Below are 20372 nucleotides of genomic sequence, written 5' to 3'. Positions count from 1 at the left end.
TACAGGATCTGGGGTGGCCCCTGCTTCTCTGTTCTGTGGCCTTTGACAGTGGTAAGGATCTGAGGCCAGGCCCACCTGCAGCAGGTGTTAGAAAGAGGCAAATTGGCACTTAATGTTGGGAAGAACTCGCCAACCAACCACAGTCCCACTATCTTTGGAGGTAGTGAGCTCCCCATTGGGGAAGGTATGTAAGCCAACCTTTCTGGGATGCTAGAAGATCAGAGAGCAAACACTTGAGATTTTGTGATCCTAATATTGACTCCAATGCTATGATGCTTGGATCTGAAGTCAGTTTCATTTAGCCAGTTTACCAAGTGTCTCCTTGGTGCAGGACACCAGGGGACACAAAATGTCCTGGATAATATTGGGTTTCTGGCTCCCAGGGGTCCCTGAGATGTTGTTCCAGTGGTTCTGGAGTATGGGCCAGGCACGGCTTGCATCCGGACCCATCCACATTGCTGGATCATTGTGAGCCTCATGACTGCAGTTCAGGATGTCACGCTCCCATGCGCCCCCCGTCACCCCACCCCACCGTGGCCCTCACCATGGCCCACTCAGGGCATGAGGCTTTCTGGATGATTCCTGGTACTCAGTGTGGTCAGCTTCCTGGACCTGTCAGTGGGGTGGGGCTGCAATGAGACGCCAGTTGCAGGAAGTGGTTTGCACAGCCTTCCTGGTGTCATGGGTCACTGTCCTGCCAAGTGGCTTTGGGCAGGTCCCTTCCCCTCTCAGGCTGGAGGTTCCTATGCCAGGAGCTCCCTTCTTGCCCCACCAGGGCCTTGTTTTCCCAGACACAGAGGTGGGGCAGATCCCAGCCCACAGAAACAGACAGGGCTTTGGAGGACACAGTGGGCCCATTTCTCAGAGGGGCAGTGTGGCTGGATGCTGAGCCAGGCGCTGGACTGGCCCCTTGAGCCTCCTGTCTGGCCAAGGCCCCCGAGGCACTGTGGGCTGCTGGTGCCAGTACACAGGAGTGATAAGGAGATGAAACTCACTGGGATGGTGGGGCGTTGCCCCCCCGGGCTGTGTTGGCAGCTGCCCCTGGCTGGAGGCCAGCTTGGCCCTGGAACGCTCCTCAAGGAACAAGGACACAAGAGAGCCAGCTCAGCCAGCCTCCACCTAGCGCCCCAATCAGTACTCCCTTCTTCCCATGACCCCTACCCTCTGCCTGGCTCCTGAAACTGCCCAAGGAGCTAATGGACACCCACCAGGGTCTTAATGAGTGAGCCAGGGTTAATGGGTTACTGGGCCCGGTGACACATTCATCAGCCTCCCAGGGCTCTCAATGTCCAGACTGGCCTGGCCTTGAAGGTCTTAGCTCGGCCACCTCCTTTTCCAGCTTTGACACCTCAGGGCTCAGGAAGGGCCTAGGGTGGTCAAGAGGTCCCCTGCAGCCCTCACTTCCTGGAAAAGGCTCCATTTCCTGGCCTTCAGGCTCAGGTGGTTCCTTCTGCCTGTCAGGTCCTCCCCAAATCCAATCCCAGTTCGGGCTGGATTCCCAAGGCCCCTACTCTGGTGTCTGCCCCTTCCCTAGGGCTCTTCCCCCTGGGGTGACCATACTGTCTCATGCCCAGCCAGGTCAGGGCTCCTTGAGAGAAGAATCTGGAGGGACCAGGATTTGATGGGAGAATGAATGATGGAATGAAAGAAGGAATGTAAGCGTGTACCTTGCTAAGAGTGACAATTCTGGCAGGCTGCAGACCATGTGTGGACCTCGATCTGAGGGCTGAGAGGCTTGTGCCTGCCAGCCCTATCTCATTGAATGGGCAGAGCAGGTGAGGGCGTGACAGATGGATGGGCCTCATCCCCCTGCTCCCACTGTCTGGAGTCCTCCATCAGCCTGTCTGCTCAGACCCCTGAAATTGGGGGTTGAGGAAGGACCCTCCTGGATCATGTGACTCCCTTCAGTCCAGGTGACCAGGGTCCTTGGAGTGACATCTAGAGCCCCACCCGTAGCCCTGCAAGCTGGGGAGAGGGCCTGTTAGGAGAGGCATCCCCTGCCCTGGGGTTGTAGAGGTGATCTAGGCTTCTCAGACCTTGTGGGGCCTCAGATGCATACATCTCTAGCCTCTCCTGGCATGGGCATCTGGCTGCACCCCAGCTCCGTGGCCCCATCTCCCAGGGAACCTTTGGTCTAATCTGCCTCCCACTGAAACCTGGCCTCATTCAGCCCCACCGAGGCTTTCAGAGTTCAGGTCTCTCATTCAGGTTTTGAGACCCTTGTCCCAACTGCAGCAGTTCTTGTGCCTTTAATGCCTCCCCCGCACCGCACTGCCCGCCCCCAGGCTGCTGGGGGAGGCGGGGAGGAGAGGAGCTGGATCAAAGTGGGGAATCTTAGCTTGGTTTTGGTGTGCTGCTGGACGACCAGATCCAGAGTCCAGTGAGCCAGTGAGTGAGGGCAGCTGGCTGTGCCCCAGTGCTGTGTGACCCAGAGGAGCCACTCACCCTCTCTGAGCTGCTGGACATCACAGGTGGTGATGCTCAGGTCAGGGCACTCCCATGAGTGTCTGGAGGCCTGAGTCCCATTCTCAGCTCTGCCGTATGCTTGCTGCGCTCTAGAGGAGTTCCTCTTCCTCTCCGAGCCTCGATTTATGCACCTGTGCAGTGGCAGTGAGTTGCACTTCGGGGTGAAGGGGGCGAGACTCATGGGCACATCCTGCAGAGGGATCCCACAGGTGGGGAAAGCCCTGGGTTCTTTATCCAACTGCGTCTGGGCTGGGGGGGCCTCTGTTTCTTGGCTGATAAGTGGGTTTGAGAGAGGTATGCCGGTGGGTGAGGGAGGGCTGGGGCAGAGTCACCTGACATTCGAAGAAGCCCTTGAGAGAGCCATGGCTCCTTGGAATTAAGAGGAAGAGTGGGCCAGATATAGTGGTCATGCTGTAATCCCACTTTGGGAGGCCAAGGCAGGCGGATCACGAGGTCAAGAGATCAAGACCATCCTGGATAACATGGTGAAACCTCCTCTCTACTAAAAATAAAAAAACTAGCTGGGCATGGTGGTGCGTGCCCGTAATCCAAGCTACTCGGGAGGCTGAGGCAGAAGAATCACCTGAACCCGGGAGGTAGAGGTTGCAGTGAGCAGAGATCACGCCACTACACTCCAGCCTGGGCAACAGAGTGAGACTCCATCTCAAAAAAAAAACAAAAAAAAAAAAAAAAAAAAACCAGGGAAGAGTGCAGCATGAAGAAACCGGCCCGGGAGGATCTGGCAACCCTGAATGTGGATGGGGGTCAGCTCTGGAGTACAGCCAGAGCTGTGGTGGGGTTGGGGGACCCTGTGTCCTTGGGCCATGCTTGCCCCATTCCTGGGTTCTGTTTGTGGCTGTGGATTGGGGTGGGGCAGGGCCAGTCGTGCAAGGGATCATTGCCCAACTCCAGGGGGCACCTGCCACCTCTCAGCTCTATATATTGGGATATAGATAGTTCTTTCCACAGGTTTCCAGCAGGTAGTGGTTATTAAATCTTACTGAAGAGGTGTTTTTTCTAATTCTCAACTCTGCACCGCAAGGGTAGACAATGTGGAAGATGGATTCCAACTCCAGGTCTGGATGGTAAGCGTCCGGTCCAGGGATGTAGGCAGGCCTGGGGAAGCCACAGAGATCTGTGCGTTCTCATACCCAGGGATAGTGATTCCATGCTGGGGGCTGGCAGGGTCAGGGGTGGGTGGGTCCTGGGCTCACCCGCAGGTCTGCAGACCTCCTGGGGCCAGCTGACCTCGGTAAATCCCTTTTGCCTAAGCTTCAGTTTCCTGCCTGTGAGTGGGGTTGGGGTTGTGCTCCGGTTCCACCCTTGTGGCTCTGGGGTTGTGGTGATAAAGCCATCAAGCTGGGTTGAAGGATTAACCAGGAAACTTCAGACTGGCTGCCATGTCTATCTCTTCCTCATACTCCTCTCTCTGCTGCATCCTGGGAAGCTGCTCTGCTCAGCCTGGATGAGGCTCAGTTGTGTGGGTGTGCATGCTTGCATGTGTGTTGGAAGTGGGTGGTACTGACACCAGAGTCGGTGTCTCTGGGTGAGTGACGGTTGCACATTTCTGGGTGTTGCGGGAAGTCAGGGACCCCAAACGGAGGGACCGGCTGAAGCCATGGCAAAAGAACGTGGATTGTGAAGATTTCATGGACATGTATTAGTTCCCCAAATTAATACTTTTATAATTTCTTATGCCTGTCTTTACTGCAATCTCTAAACATAAATTGTAAAGATTTCATGGACACTTATCACTTCCCCAATCAATACCCTTGTGATTTCTTATGCCTGTCTTTACTTTAATCTCTTAATCCTGTCAGCCGAGGAGGATGTATGTCGCCTCAGGACCCTGTAATAATTGCATTAACTGCACAAATTGTACAGCATGTGTGTTTGAGCCATATGAAATGTGGGCACCTTGAAAAAAAGAACAGGATAACAACAATTGTTCAGGGAATAAGAGAGATAACCTTAAACTCTGACTACCGGTGAGCCAGGCAGAACAGAGCCATATTTCTCTTCTTTCAAAAGCAAATGGGAGAAATACCGCTGAATTCTTTTTCTCAGCATGGAACATCCCTGGGAAAGAGAATGAGCACCTAGGGGTAGGTCTATGAACTGGCCCCCCTGGGCGTAGCCTGTCTCTTATGGTCCAGACTGCAGAGGTGAAATAGACTCCAGTCTCCCACAGTGCTCCCAGGCTTATTAGGAAGAGAAAATTCCCGCCTAATAAATTTTGGTCAGACCGGTTGATCTCAGAACCCTGTTTCCTGATAAGATGTTATCAATGACAGTGGTGCCCGCCAACTTCATTAGCAATTTTAATTTCGCCTCGCTCCTGTGGTCCTGTGATCTCGCCCTGCCTCCACTTGCCTTGTGATATTCTATTACCTTGTAAACTACTTGGTGTCTGTGACGCACACCTATTCGTACACTCCCTCCCCTTTTGAAAATCCCTAATAAAAACTTGCTGGTTTTTGCGGCTTGTGGGGCATCACGGAACCTACTGACATATGATATCTCCCCCGGAGGCCCAGCTTTAAAATTTCTCTCTTTTGTACTCTGTCCCTTTATTTCTCAAGCTGGCCGACGCTTAAGGAAAATAGAAAAGAACCTACGTGAATATCGGGGCAGGTTCCCTGATATCTGAGGACAGGGAACTCACTACCTTATGTGCCCAGGACAAGAGCTGTGGGGTCTGGAGAAGACTTCTAGGCCAGCCTCTGCAGTCTTTCCTCAGGTGACATGGCTTCCCCAGACCCACTTCCCCCTAGGTGCCCTCTCTGCATTCATGGGGTAGAGGGCTGACTGGGACAGAATGTGACACACTCAGCATGAGAGGAAAAGCCTCCTTCATTCTGTAGGCCCTACCTCTGTTGACATGGCCTTTGATAAAGTGCCTCCCCACCTGTCTCCCCTCTCTGGAATCCTCAGCTGCTGCCAGGCTTCAGCTGTGCCCCATCAAAGGCAGCTCTGTCTCCCTACTTTCCCCAGCCCAGGGTTTTCCTTTTGGGGTCAGCTGTGGAGGTCTGGGCCATCCTTTGCCCACTCAGACATTCTTCCTGCCCACCTGCTGCTGTGAATCCTGCATGTCTTATATGCTCTCAGGCAGAGAGGAAACTGCTAAGCAGGGCAGGGGACAGAGCCCTGTGGCTCTCCACTTTAGACCCCTCCCAGCTGACTGCCGTGGAATGCAGCCACTTAGCAGGGCCAAATCCCCTGATGTTCCTGTTGGCTGTCTAGCCTTCAGGGACAGGTCATGGGGCCTTGGTTCCTGCCCTGTCATCTTCCCAGTCACCCTGATCTTCAGGGGGAGGAATAGCCTGGGAAAGGGCTTGGTCATAGCACCTCCACCCTAGGGCTATTGAGGATCTCACAGTTGCGTGTCTGGTGGGTTCTGTCCAGAGCCCATTTGAGAGCAGTGGGTGACAGGACAGGCCTATGTGACCCAGGCAGGCAGCAATATTGGGTCAGCATTCATGTCCCCCTCTGTCAGCTGGGCAGCCTGGAAGGATGATTGTGGGGTAGGTGTTATGGGCATGGAATAGACCTCAGGTGGAGGCTGCAGGGGCTCTTTGGCACTGTAGGCACAGGAGGCCCAGGAGCAGGGGAGGGAGCCATGACTCAGGGAGACTCTGGCCCATATCCTTGGCAGATAAGGGCCACAGGGGAATGGGCAGCAGTGTCCAAAGTCCCCTGGGCTGGGCCCGCAGCTGTTCCTGGCTCTGACTTCTTGGTGGGCTGGTCAGAAACATGCAGTAACTTGGGGCAGTTACCAAGTGTCCAAGCCTGCACTGCTGGGCTGTGTGAGCTTGGGCCAGCTCAGGCCCTCTCTGGGCCCTGCCTTTCTGGGCTGTTCAGGTGGTTCCTTGGGCTTGGGGTGCTAATGTTTCTGGATGGGCAGCAGAACCAGTCTGCACTCAGGGCCCCAGACCATGTTCCCAGAACACACTTTCAGCATTGACAGCAGGGTGTGGTGAGGCCCCTTAGGCTGGGTTCTGGTCTAGTGCCAGGTGCACCACTACTCCACCCCCTCCAGAGCCATCTCTGGGACACTGGCTGTGAGTTCAGATGTTCTGAACAGGGACAGGGAGCGCCAGAGAGGGACTCAGCCTGGGGCTCACTGGAGGGGCTCGTGGGCAGACAGCGCCCTTTGGAGGGAACTGAGCCTGGGAAGCGGGAACCCCATTCCCCAGCTCACAGCACCTCCCACCTGGGGCCCTCCCAGGGCTGCGTGAACTTTAGTCACCTGGTGACAGGCTGAGTTACCGTGCGGAGTCACTGTGCCCCTCCTTGCTGCTGTGACGTCAGCCTCCCCATCCTCCTGACCAGGCTGGACCTCTGTGAGAGGCCTGCCTGTCCTGCACCCTATGTAGATGCCTTCCACTGTCCCCCAGGGCTGCTGGGCACCCCCTGGCTGGCCTCTTGCCCCCTCTGGACTAGGTAAGCTTATGGGTTCTCTGGCAGCTCCTGCTCCTTCCTTGCCTCTGCTCCTCCTTGGAGGCACCCACCCCCAGGACTGGACAGCATGCACACGTTCTGGGAGGTGGGAAGGAGACACTGGGCTTGTGTTTCTGAGGCCCGACTTTAGACTGTGCTCCGTTGGGGAGGTGCCAGGGAGTGTCTGAGGCTGGGCCTGACCCTGCTCCTTGCCCCGTGGATGCAGCAGAGCCGTGAAGATGAAGTTAGTGGTGCTGGGTCTGCTGGCCGTGGTCCTGGTGCTGGTCATTGTCGGCCTCTGTCTCTGGCTGCCCTCGGCCTCCAAGGAACCTGACAACCATGTGTACCCCAGGGCTGTGCAGCTGCAGATGCCAAGCACTGCTCGGAGATTGGGAGGTGAGCAGGGCAGGGCATGGGGGCATGGGTCCTGGAAACTGGGCAAATGGACCTCGGCAATACCTTAGCCCCTCTGAGACTCAGTTTCCCCACATGTAAGCAGGCTGCCTGGGCATGGGGTGTGCCAGGTGCATAGAGCCACCTGCTCTTTGCTTGGACTCTCTCAGTAGCCTCTGGGTAGGGGACGGTGACCCCGAGAGCAGGGTGTGGGTCTCCTAGAGCCCAACAGGGCCCTTTTTCTCAGTTCTAAGAGTCTGACTCTTTGGATAAACTGCACTGTTTTATTGTTTGATTGTTATTTTTACTTATTTCTCTTTTTATTTTTAGTTATTTATTTATCGTGAGACAGAGTCTTGCTCTTTCACCCAGGCTGGAGTGCAGTGGTGCAATCTCAGCTCACTGCAACCTCCACCTCCCGGGCTCAAGCGATTCTTATGCCTCAGCCTCCCAAGTAGCTGGGATTACAGGCATGTACCACCATGCCCAGCTAATTTCTTTTTTCCTGAGACAGAGTCTTGCTGTGTCACCCAGGCTGGAGTGCAGTGGCGTGATCTCACCTTGCTGCAGCCTCCTGAGTAGCGGGATTACAGGCATGTGTCACCACACCCGGCTAATTTTTATATTTTTAGTAGAGATGGGATTTCACTATATTGGCCAGGCTGGTCTTGAACTCCTGACCTCAGGTGATTCACCCCTCTTGGCCTCCCAAAGTGCTGGGATTACAGGCATGAGCCACCACACCCAGGCGACTTTTATCTTTTTAGTAGAGACGGGGTTTCATCCTGTTGGCCAGTCTGGTCTTGAACTCCTGACCTTAATTGATCCACTTGCCTCAGCCTCCCAAAGTGCTGGGATTACAGGCATGAGCCACTGCACCTGGCCTTTAGTGGTGATTTCTGAGATCTTGTTGCACCCATCACCCAAGCAGTGTACACTGTACCTAGTGTGTAGTCTTTTATCCCTCATCCCCCTCCCCTCCCACTCTTCCCCTTGAGTACCCAGAGTCCATTATATCATTCTTTTTTTTTTTTTTTTGAGATGGAGTGTCACTCTCTTCCTAGGCTGGAGTGCAATGGTGTGGTCTCAGCTCACTGCAACCTCCTCCACCTTCTGAGTTCAAGTGATTCTCCTGCCTCAGCCTTCCACTAGCTGGGATTACAGGCACCCACCACCATGCTTGGCTAAATTTTTTTGGTATTATTAGTAAAGCCAGGGTTTTACCATGTTGGCCAGGCTGGTCTTGAACTCCTGACCTCAGGTAATCCACCCGCCTCGGCCTCCCAAAGTGCTGGGATTACAGGCGTGAGCCACCGTAACCAGCCTGCCCTGCATAATTTTTGCTGTCGATGATCCGAAGTGCACCCACTCGCCATCTCTGGTAGCTGGGAGGAGCAGGTTTTGCGGTGAAGGTGAAAGAGCCGGAGTTGGGGATGTGTGTGGCCGGGGGTACAGGTGCGACCACTTTGCAGTCCACTCCTGTGAGTAGGGCATTCCTGAGGGAGAGGAGGCCTGGTTAGCACTGGGGCTCCTTCAAGGCCTGGCCCCAGGCCTTGGCACCTACAGCAGCCTGACAGATGTGTGGATGGACCACTAGGCGGTCCCCTTAGGAGGGTCTGTTCTAGCAGGGACCCCAGCTTGGGTGACCATCACCTCCTGCCACACTCCAGGATCTCTGTCCCTGCTGGAAGCCGGGCCCAGGGCCATGTCAGCCATGCAGGGGTTCCGCATGAGCCTCCTCCCTGGGAGCCAAGCCCCATGCAGCTGCCCCCTCCCACCTGCCTGACCACCCTGACCTGCACTTCCCTCCATCCAAATCCCCAATCTCCGCCTGGAATTCCCTTCCCTCCTCAGCCCCACCTGGAAACTCCCCTCCTGCCCCACACAGCTGGGACTCCCTATCTCCCACCTCTGGGGGCCCAAAGCTCTGGATGCCACCCCAGCCCTCAGCTGGCCTCACCTGTCTCCTTGTAGCCCCACAGCTCAATGGTGACGGTCTGCGTGGTCAGTGACTTGACACGCCAGGTCAGGCTGAGGTTGCCTGAGGTGTCAGCGGTGCCGTGGTATTGCCAACGAGTCTCGTTCACCAACTCACTCTTCTCCATCATTGACACTTTGTTGGGGTGCACTGGGCAGGGGAGGTGAGGGGTGAGTGAGGGCCTGGGCCCAGGGGGTGCAGGGAGGAGGCCCTGAGGCTTCAAGGGCTGTGGGAGCCTCCAGGGCCAATGCATGGCAGCAGCTGGGTGATGGTCTCTCTGGTGCTCACGGCAGAAAAGGGCACTGAGGCTGGAGAGGCAGGGGCCTGCCCTCCCTCCACTGCCCATGACTCTAGCCTCCACCTGGCTTCTCCCCTGCCCTGGTGTGGCGGAGCTCAGTGGATAGGCACTGGCCCACCTCTCTAGGGACCCCTGCAGCTCCCACTCACTCTGGGCTGGGATCGCTGTCTGGATGCCAGGGAGTGGAAAGGAGCTGAAGGAACTCTCCCAAGTGGGCAGGCCTCCCAAGGGACTGGTTCAGCCAGAGCAGCAGGGCACGGATGGGCCAAGTCTCGGTGTGCATAGATAACGCTGGGGAAAGTCCCCGTGGGGGCAGGCTGTGGGCAGGGAGGAGGGCTGAGGGCTCACCGGCCAGCCAGGAGCCCGTGAGAGGGAAGGAGTGGCCGTCGTCCAGTGAGATGGTGAAGGGGATGCGGCCGCTCTCATAGAGCAGGGGTGACGTGAAGTGCACTTGCCCGGAGGAGTCCACATGGCTGAGGATCTGGATGCTCTCCTGTGGCATGCAAACCTGTGGGCGTGGTAGTGGTAGGAGGGGCTGGGCCATTGCAGGCTGAGCCTCTTGACAGTCTGGGCCCCCAACCTCCCTGGGGAACCCATCCAGCCAGCTGTCCCTGTGCCCTCCTGCCTGTCCTGGGTCCCAGGGGCTCCACTCAGCCAGTCAGTGGGTCTGAGCCCTCAGCATGCACAGGGATGGGGGCGTGGGGCCCTGGTGCCCGGCCTCCTGGGCCTCCCAACCTGCAGATCACACTGGAGTCTGTGGGGCTGGACATCTTGAAGTGCCGCACCACAAAGTCCTTGCCGCCCATCATGGAGCCTGAGTTGGGCAATGTCTCCAGGCAGAAGTCCCGGAGATCCAAGCAGCAGGTACCAAGGCCGGAGGACGTCGGGTGGCAGGAACACGGCCCGCCCAGGGCGCCACAGCGCATGGAGCAGCTCTCTTGGGCATCTGGAGGAGAGGATGCTGAGGGCCTGGCCCGGCGGGTGCTGGACTGGCTGCCCCATGTGCAGGGCCTGTCTCTGTTTCTCCTGCAGCCCATTAGACAGCAGCATCCCCAGAACGCTGGCCAGGAACTGCACAGGCCACCACGTGGACATGGTAGAAAGCCACAGGGCCCGTGGGGATGGGATGAATCTTAGCACAGACCATCTGACTGTTGCCCTGACTGACGGGCTAGAATGCAGTGAGAAGAGGCAAAAGGCTGCATCCGCTCAGCCCTGCAGGGTCAGGAGAAGCCTCCTGGGCACAACTACCCTTCAGCCACCAAGTCCTCTATCCCACAGACAGAGGTCCTCAGAAGGCCACGGTAGCTGGAGCCCTCGACCTCTCTTGGCTCCCCAGGGTGTCTGTGGACAGTGCACCTTCTGGGGGCCCTGAAGCCTGCAGAAGAACCCCTCTTGCTTGCCTGGACTGGGGTGGGGGATATGGCTGCCAAGAGTCTCATTCGAGGCCTGGTAGGGAAGGGTGCAGGGTCTGAACCTGACCCTTCTCACTCTCCCAGGGGCTGCAATTGAGACCCCAAAGAGAGCTCCGCCCTCAGGGCAGAAGGCCAGGGTTGCTCCCCTCCTTACTGGGGAGAGGAGGGACATTTCAAGCAGGGGTCCCAGCAGTGGGGAAAGGGAAGTGGGGGTGCACACCGCGAGGGGCTGTGGGCGCCGGGCCCAAAGCATCTCCTATGGGCCATGAGACCTGCGGCAAGGCCATATTTCCAGGGGCTGGCATGGAGGAAGGGTTGCAAGGAGGGACTGGGGCGGGTGCGTGCCCAGCTGGGGGCCCGGAAGGGAGACAGATCACATCCCCAGGCTCCAGAGATGCCACCACCCTGGGGAGCCTTGCCTAATCCTGCCACTCAGAGTTTGCATAATTTAATCAGTGTTCCCCTCCCCTTCTTGAACAGATGAGGAAACTGAAGCTCAGATGCGGACAGGCAAGGCCGAGCTAGGCCCTTGGTGGCTTCTGGGAGCCCCTGCAGCCAGGGCAGGTGGTAAGGGCTGTGGCCTGGGACTGGTCACTTGGGCCCTGCCACCTGGGCTGGACGTCCAGACAGGCAGGTGGTCCTCTCCCAGCTGCAGCTTCTCAAGGTGTCCAAAAGGGACTCTTGCCACACTTGCAGGGAGTCAGAGCTGGCCCCAGGGCATGAGCTTAGGGCATCTGGTCTCTGATCTTCCCCAGCGCTTGCGGCCAGGCCAGCCCATTGTTCCCCGTCCTGTTCTCTCTCTTGCCTGGGTGGTGCCTGCTGGGAACCACAGGGTGTTGGCAGCCACCTGTGGCTCCAGAGAGGTGGCCCCTACTGAAGGTGTTAGAGGCTTGCACTGGGGGACTTGGTTTCTGTCCCCACACGGAGCTGTTCCAGGGAAGCCACACCTGCATTTGATGGCTTCCCACCTCCCAAAGACATTTGGTGAGAGGCCCCCAAGACCTTCAGCTTCTCAGGGACTGTTTCCAGAGCGCAGAAAGTCCCTTAACCCACACCGGCGCTCAGGGCACCTCTGCAGGTGAGTGTCCTGTAAGTGGGCACTCAGGTGCTAAGCCAGAGAGCCTGTCTCCTGGCCCCAGCATGGGGAGGGCACTCATCCCAGGCCCAGGGCTGAGGTTGCTCCCTACAGCACTGGGTGCAGCAGAGGGTCCGAGGTGTCCGTCCTCCTGTAGGTGAGGCTCCGGGGAAGGGTGCTGGGGGGTCGGCTGAGACAGTTCCCGGGAACTGGAGGAGGGAGAGCTGCTGCTTCCTGTTTCTGGCCCGGGCACCCTTGCTGCGCGTGTCTGGAGACAATGGAAGTGCGGTAGGGGCTAGGTGTGCAGTCTGGGAAACTCCACACCCCAGGCCCTGCAGGGAGGGGGCGTCAGCTGAGTAACTCCGGCCGGCTCATCTCAGCCCTCTGAAGGCGGGTTCAGCCAGACCCATCTGGGGCCGCCAAGCCTCTGGTTCCAAAAGGGCGGTGCCCAGCCCTTTACGCCTTTCTTCCTGGGTGTGGGTGTGTCCAGCCCATGAGGGGCACAGGGCAGTGAGGAGGGTGCCCATCTCCATCCTGGACAGAGAGCCTGCTCCATGGGAGGTCCCGGGGCCAGGAGGGCCCCTGCGGTGTTGGGAGGGGAAGAGAGTTGTGAAGGGTGGGTTTGGGTCCCTGGAACCTGTGCATCCCCAAGACAGATGGGCCTGGAGCCTTCGGGGGCGGGGCCAGCTCTAGAGGCTTGTTTAATGCTCTGTGGGGGCTGCCTTAAAATCCTTAATCATTTTTGGTCAGGCACAATGGCTCAGGCCTGTAATCCCAGCACTTTGGGAGGGCAAGATGGGTGGATACTTGAGGTCAGGAGTTCGAGACCAGCCTGGCCAACATGGTGAAACTCCGTCTCTACTAAAAATACAAAAATTAGCCGGGTGTGGTGGCGTGTGCCTATGGTCTCAGCTACTCAGGAGGCTGAGGCAGGAGAATCGCTTGAACCCAGGAGGTGGAGGTTGCCGTGAGCCGAAATCGTGCCACTGCACTCCAGCCTGGGAGACAGAGTGAGACTCCATCTAAAAGAAAAAAAATCCTTAATCATTTTTGAACAAGAGGCTCCATATTTGTGTCTTGCACTGAGCCCCACAGCTATTCTGTGACCGGCCCTGTTAGGGCGACTGTGATGGTAGTAAGTGCCCTCCCTCCCGGCCCCATCTCCCCTTTCCCTCCCTGACAGCCCCCTCCTCCCAGCCTCTCAGCAGCCCCAGCCCTGCCTGCCCTTCCAGCGTACAGCCTCCCACCCAGGAGTTTGAGACTGCAGTGAACTGTTATTGCACCACTGCACTTCATCCTGGGTGACAGAGTGAGACCCTGTCCAAACAAAAAGAAAATAAGAGCTTCACAGGGGGAGGTCCACATGCATAGATTGGGGAGTTCTTCCTCCCTGGTGTCGCACAACACACCTTTCTACCCTTCCCAGACTGACCTGGGCTGATGCTGACCATGAAGTGGATCATCCTGCACTGTGCACTGTGACTGGCAGGGGGCGCCGAAACCGCCTTTTCTGCCCCACATGGTGCGCATGCGTGTTCTCAACGCAGAGGCTTCGTGGCGTGCGTGGTGTAAATGGCTGCGGTTCCTTCGGGACCCGCTTGAGGGGGCACCGCGGCGCTTGGGGATGACTTGGAGACTCCCCCCCCCCGGGGAGGAAACGGCTCCTGTCTGTGGCCCTGACTGTTTAGGTGGGAGCTGCCTGCAGCTCAGATTCTCCAGGGCACTTCTTTCTACACGGTGACTACAGAAGCTTGTTTTCTGGAACTTTCCCTTTATGCTCATCTTCTCACTAGTTTTCCTCTTTCTCTTATAGTATTTTAGTATTTGTTTTACCATTAATTTTGTTCCCTGAGGGCTTTTGAGGATGGCAAGTGTAGCAGACTGTGGTATTTTTAAGGTTTGAGGACTTTTTCTGAGGGAACTTGTCCTATATAGATAGGGAGAGAGGAAAGCCCCAGGAGGAAGGGGAAGCCGGGCCCAGGTGGGAGTGGGGGCCAGGCCTGGGTATTTGGCCGACTCCTGTCCAGGCCTCAGACGGAGGAAAAAAGATGCCAGCTGCCTCCAGGATTTGATGAATTTTTAAATTTGCCTTCCCGCCATCGGGACACATCGGGACTCTTTCAGCCCCCTCCAACCCCCGCCTCCAGGGAAGCCTATGTCCCCTTCTGTCCCTCTGGTCACGACCACCTGACCAGGGGGGAGGGACACCCTGGTGCGAGCCTGACGGGGACTTGCCCCTGATGACCGCGATGCTGAGGACCTGGTTCTCTCCATGCTGCTCAGTGTTATGTCGCCTGTGCAAAAATGTCTGTGCCGGGTCCCTGCCCAGTTTGGGGTTGATTATCTTGTTGTTATTGCTGCTTAGCGCTGTTAACGTATTGCATATTTTTTATAACAACCCCTTAGGAGATATATGCTCCCCCCAAACTTTCTCCGCATTTGTAGGATTCCTTTTCATTTGGTTCATTGCTTCCTTTCTGTACAGAAGCTTTCCAGTTGGATGTAGCCCCACGTGGTTGTTTTTGCTTTTGTTACTTGTGATTCGCTTTCCCAATTTGAAAAATAAATATATTCACAAGCCATTCCATTCTCCACGAGGTTTTACCTTTCTGTTTTCTTTTTTTTTTTTTCCATTTTTTCTTTTCCCATTTCCAACCTGTGAGCTTAGATGCAAGTTGCCCCAAAACTAAGTGCTCCATCATCTCCCCCGACCTTTTTCCTTACAGGTGATAGTGAGATATAATTTCAGGTCTTGTGTTTGGGTCTTCAATCCATTTCGAGTTGATTTTTGTGTATTGTATACCAGAAGGGGCCTATTTCATTCTTTTTCATACAAACATCAGTTTTCTCAAAACCATTTAATGAAGAAAATCTGCTATCCCCACTGAGGCTTTGTGATCTCTGATACTGTTTTCATTTGCTTTGGAGGTATACCCAGTAGTGGGATTGCTAGATCATATGGTAGTTGCATTTTCAATTTTTTGAGGAATCTACAATTTTTTTTTTTTTTTTTTTTTTTTTTTTGAGACAGAGTCTCGCTTTGTCATCCAGGCTGGAGTGCAGTGGCACGATCTTGGCTCACTACAAAGTCCACCTCCCGGGTTCAAGCGATTTTCCTGCCTCGGCCTCCCGAGTAGCTGGGACTACAGGTGCATGCCACCATGCTCGGCTAATTTTTTGTATTTTTAGTAGAGATGGAATTTCACTGTGTTAACGAGGATGGTCTGGATCTCCTGACGTGGTGATCCGCCTGCCTCTGCCTCCCAAAGTGCTAGGATTACAGACGTGAGCCACTGTGCCTGGCCTACACCTTTTTTCCATAGTGTATATTCTAATTTATCTTTACAGCAATAGTGTATAAGATTTCCCCGTTATCCAAATCCACACCAGCATTCTTTTAAATTTTTAAGATATTTTCAGTAACATGTATTCCAGAATGTGTGAGATGGTATCTGAATGTGGTTTTGGAGTACATTCTTTTCTGATGAATAATAATGTTGAGGACATTTTCTCTTACGTGTTTGTGCATTTTATGTTGTTTCTGCAGTGATGTCTGTTCAGGTTTTTTGCCCAGTTTTAGTTTGGATACATGTTTTTTTATGCTATTTGATATTTTTTTTTCTGTGTACATGTTTGATAACAACCAATTATCACTTCTATGATTCTCTCATATTTTCTCACAATCTTTTTCTTTTTTGAGGCAGGTCACTCTCACCCAAGCTGGAGCACAGTGGCATATCACAAGACCATGCAGATTGGAATATTGGCTACCTACAGCTTGCAACACAGTTTGATATCAGGAATTGTGAGTCTTCCAAATTAGTTTGTATTTCTCAGGATTCCTTAGATGTTCAGGGCTGTTTGTGGTTCCATGTTAATATTAGCATTGTGTATTTGCGTTTTTGTTTTTTGTGTGTGTGTGTGTGTTTGGACAGAGTGTTGCTCTGTCGCCAGGCTGGAGTGCAGTGGCGCGATCTCGGCTCATTGCAACCTCCACCTCCGGGGTTCAAGCGATTCTCCTGACTCAGCCTCCTCGGTAGCTGGGACTACAGGCGTGCACCACCATGCCTGGCTAATTTTTTTTTTTTGTATTTTAGTAGAGACGGGGTTTCATCACGTTGGGCAGGATGGTCTCGATCTCCTGACCTCATAATCCACCTGCTTTGGCCTCCAAAAGTGCTGGGATTACAGGCATGAGCCACCTCACCTGGCCTACCTTTTATTTTTTAAGGAACTTCCAAAAGTTTCTTGTAGTGTGTGTAGTAATTTTCATTCCCACAAAGGGTATAGAGGATTTTTTTTTCTGCAAGTCTACACTGACCATTGCCTTCAACAGTTTTGACTTTTGTTTTTTATAATACTCATTCTAAGTGGAATTAGATGGTAACTGAGTATGGTTTTCGTTCACATTTTTGTGAGGATTAGTGATATTGAGAAACTGTCACCTGTGAGTCAGTTTCCTGCCTTCTTTTCACTCAGGTTTATTTAGATCCTCTTACCTTGGATATTTGTTGTTGTTTTTCACTTAGTCATGTCAGTTTATTTTATGTGTTAGATAAGAACCTTTTTCAGGGGTAGGATTTTTTATAATTTTCTCCCAGTCTTTAAGATGCCTTTTTTTTTGTTTCATCGTTTTCTTTTCCTTGTAGAAGTTGTAAAGTGTCCCTAGTCTCATATGGTTATAGTTTCATATGTTAGCAGTGATTTTTGTGTTCAACACCCCACTTATACAAAACACACACAAACACGCACACACACAGCCAAGCCTTGCATTGTCTGTGGGTGTAGTTTCTCTACTTTTTTTTTTTTTTTTTTTTTTAGTAGAGACAGGGTTTCCCTGTGTTAGCCAGGATAGTCTCAATCTCCTGTGCCCGTGATCTGCCCGCCTCGTCCTCTGAAAGTTCTGGGATTACAGGCATGACCCACTGTGCCCAGCCTTTTTTTTTTTGAGATGAGGTCGCGCTCTTGTCCCCGAGGCTGGAGTGCAATGGCACAATCTCAGCTCACTGCAATTTCTGCCTCCTGGGTTCAAGCGATTCTCCTGCCTCAGCCTCCCAAGTAGCTGGGATTACAGGCAGCTGCTGCCACGCCCGGCTAATTTTTGTACTTTTAGTAGAGATGGGGTTTCACCATGTTGGCCAGGCTGGTCTTGTACTCCTGACCTCAGGTCATCTGCCTGCCTCATCCTCCCAAAGTACTGGGATTACAGGCATGAACCACTTTGCCTGGCCACTTTTTTTTTTAAATGTTACGAATGATGCTTTTTTACCTTTTGCAGCCTGTGTGCATAGATACAGGTTTCCTAAAATATATGCCCACTCTGTGTTTTCTTATAGGACCTTTACAGTTTCGAGATTGAGTTTAGGTCTTTAATTCATTTTGTGTTGATTTTGTGTATTGTGAAATGTAAGGTCCTGTTTCAGTGTTTTGCGTGTGGGTAAAATCATTGACTGAACCAGACTCTCCCTTTTCCATTGTGTCTGTTTAGGGTTTTGAAAAATGTGTTCTCTACATAACATATTGGGTTGAGTATCTGGCTACCTCATTCTGTCACTTGGGTCCTTGTTCTGTGTTTGTGGCAGTCATGGATTGTGTGGATAACTACAGACTGTTTTTTCACTTACTATTTTCTTTGCTTCTTACCTTGGATTTTTCTTTTCTTTTCTTTTCTTTTTTTTTGAGACAGAGTCTCGCTCTGTTGCCGAGGCTGGAGTGCAGTGGAGCGATCTCGGCTCACTGCAACCTGCGCCTCCTGGGTTCAAGTGATTCTCTTGCCTCAGCCTGCCAAGTAGCTGGGATTACAGGCACCCACCACCACACCAGGCTAGTTTTTGTACGGGGTTTCACCATATTGGCCAGGGTGCTCGTGAACTCCTGACGTTGTGATCTGCCCATCTTGGCCTCCCGAAGTGCTGGGATTAGAGGCATGAGCCACAGCGCCCTAACCTTGGATTTTTCTTTTAATGCTTTCTACTCTCATTATTATAGTTTAAAGGGTACATAATCAAGTTAGTTACATCTGTTGATTGCATGACACTGAGTCTTGGGGTGCCAGCAACCCCATAACACAGGCAGTGAGCAGAGGGCCAACAGGATGGGTGTTCAGCACACGCTCCCCCTGCCTAGTTTTTTTATTGGTCTATTGGTCATTCCAGGTGTCTGTTGTTCTCTTCTTTATGTTTGAGTCCATTCAAAGTTTAGCTCCCGCTTACAAGTGAGAACATGTGGCATTTGGTTTTCTATTTGGGCCTTAGTTCACTTATGACAGTGGCCTGCAGTTCCCATCTTCTGGGCTCAGGTGATCTTCCCACCTCAGCCTCCAGATTAGATAGGACTACATGTATCCACCACCACATCTGGCTAATTTGTGTATTATTATGGAGATGGGGTTTCATCCTTTTGCTCAGGCTGGTCTCGAATTCTGGACTCAAGCCATCCACCTGCCTTGGCCTCCCAAAGTGCTAAAATTACAGGTGTGAGCCACTGTGCCGGCCTCTCATCCACTGTTGATGGCTAGGTTGATTCCATGTCTTTGACATTGTGAATAACACTGCCATGAACATACAAGTGCCTGTGTCTTTTGGATAGAAGGATTAATATTCCTTTGGGTAGATGCACAGGAATGGGCTTACTGGGTGAGATGGTAGTTCTGTTTTCAGCAATTTGAGAAATCCCTGATCTGCTTTCAATGGTGTCTGTAATAGTTTTCATCCCCACAAAAAGCATACCAGCATTTCCTTTCCTCGGCTGCCTCGCCAGCATGTGTTCTTTGCCTACGTGGTCCTCACCATTGTGACCTGCGTGGGATGTCATCTTGTCATGCTTTTGATTGGCAGCTCTCTGATAATGAGTGAGTTTGAGCATGTTTTCCTGTTTGTTGGTTGCTTGTCAACTTTTGAGAAGTGTGTTTACATCCCTTGCCCGTTTATTAATGGGATATTCTTTTTCTGTTTATTCCCCTGGTTGACTTGTTGAAGGGCCTTGTAGATTCTGCATATTAGACGTTGTTCAGATGAACAGTTTGGGAACATGTTCTCCCATTCTGTACTCTGTCTGTCTACTGTGTTGGTAGTTTCTTTTGCTGTGCAGCAACTCTTTGAGATATTAGGTCTGACTTGTCAATTTTTGTTTTTGTCGCCATTGCTCTTCAGGACTTAGCCATTTAAAGGCTTTGCCAAAGCCTATGTGGAGAAGGATATTTCACAAGTTTTCTCATAAGACTTTAATAGTTTTTTTACGTTTAAATATTTCATTCATCTTGAGTTCCTCTTTGTGTCTGGTGAGAGGGAGGGCCCAGTGTTATTCTTCTGCACATGGCTAGCCGCTTATTTCAGCACCATTGATTGAATAGGCTGTCCTTTTCCCTTTGCTTACTTTTGTGGATTCTGTGTTAGATCAGATAGTTTTCAGTGTATGGTTTTACTTCTTGGTCCTCTCTTGTGTTCCACTGCTCTGTGTGGAAGCGGGTCCCTAGGTTTTCCCTGAAATTTGAAATCGGGGAGTGATGTATCCGATATAGTCTGGATGTCTCAGGATTGCTGAGGACGAAACTCAGGGTGCTTCATGGTCCCACATGAATATTAGCAGCATGTATTTCTATTTCTTTCAACAAATGTGTTGCATAGTAAAGGAACAATACAATGAGAGGGTAGAGTGGGGCGTTTTGGTCTATGCATACATTGTGGAATGAGGAAATCAGAGTACTTACTGTCTCTGTTACCTTTTCCCATTGTTTATTCCTTTATGGTGAGAACCTTCAATATTCTCCTGTCAAGCTGCTTTGAAAGTGATGTGCCAATACTGTTAACCATTGTCACCCTGCAGTGGAATAGCACAACAGAATTTTCTTCCTCTCATTTATGTGTAACTTTGTACCCATTTACAATACCCGCCCATTACCCCTCTTTTCCCCCAATCTCTGGAAACCAATATTGTGCTCGCCAGGTCTTTGAGATAGAGTTTCTCAGAATCTGCATGAGTGAGATGACTCAAGGTTTGTTTCTCTCCCCCTCAATCATTTAATTTACCATCATGTCCTGCAGGTGCAACCTTGTGGTTCCCCATGTTATGAGTTCATTGTGGTTTTCTGTCTGAAGAGTATCCCAGTGTGTACATGTGGAGCAGCGTCTTTATCCCTTCATCTGTGGATAAGCAGGTAGGTTGATTGCTTATACTGGCTCTTGGGAACACTGCTGGAATCCACATGGGTGGGTAGATCTATCTTTGGTGTCCTGATTTCAATGGCTTTGAATGTATTCCTAGTAGTAGAATTGCTGGTTGAAATGGTAGTTGGAGTCTTTTAAGGTT

At 52.7% G+C, this 20372-nt stretch overlaps 1 long non-coding RNA gene across 1 annotated transcript; it reads left to right on the top strand.

Annotated features, from left to right (window-relative positions):
* The first annotated feature begins 13416 nt into the window (after window positions 1–13416).
* On the top strand, window positions 13417–20215 carry LOC115834345. Its single transcript, XR_004029267.1, has 3 exons — window positions 13417–13802; window positions 15770–15870; window positions 20108–20215. It is a non-coding gene; the product is annotated as an uncharacterized LOC115834345 (long non-coding RNA).
* The last annotated feature ends 157 nt before the right edge of the window (window positions 20216–20372 follow it).

This window comes from Nomascus leucogenys, unplaced genomic scaffold, assembly GCF_006542625.1.
Source record: "Nomascus leucogenys isolate Asia unplaced genomic scaffold, Asia_NLE_v1 000413F_799999_qpdss359500sc, whole genome shotgun sequence".
In the NCBI taxonomy this organism is placed as follows: domain Eukaryota; kingdom Metazoa; phylum Chordata; class Mammalia; order Primates; family Hylobatidae; genus Nomascus; species Nomascus leucogenys.
This window is presented reverse-complemented; position numbering and strand designations above follow the sequence as displayed.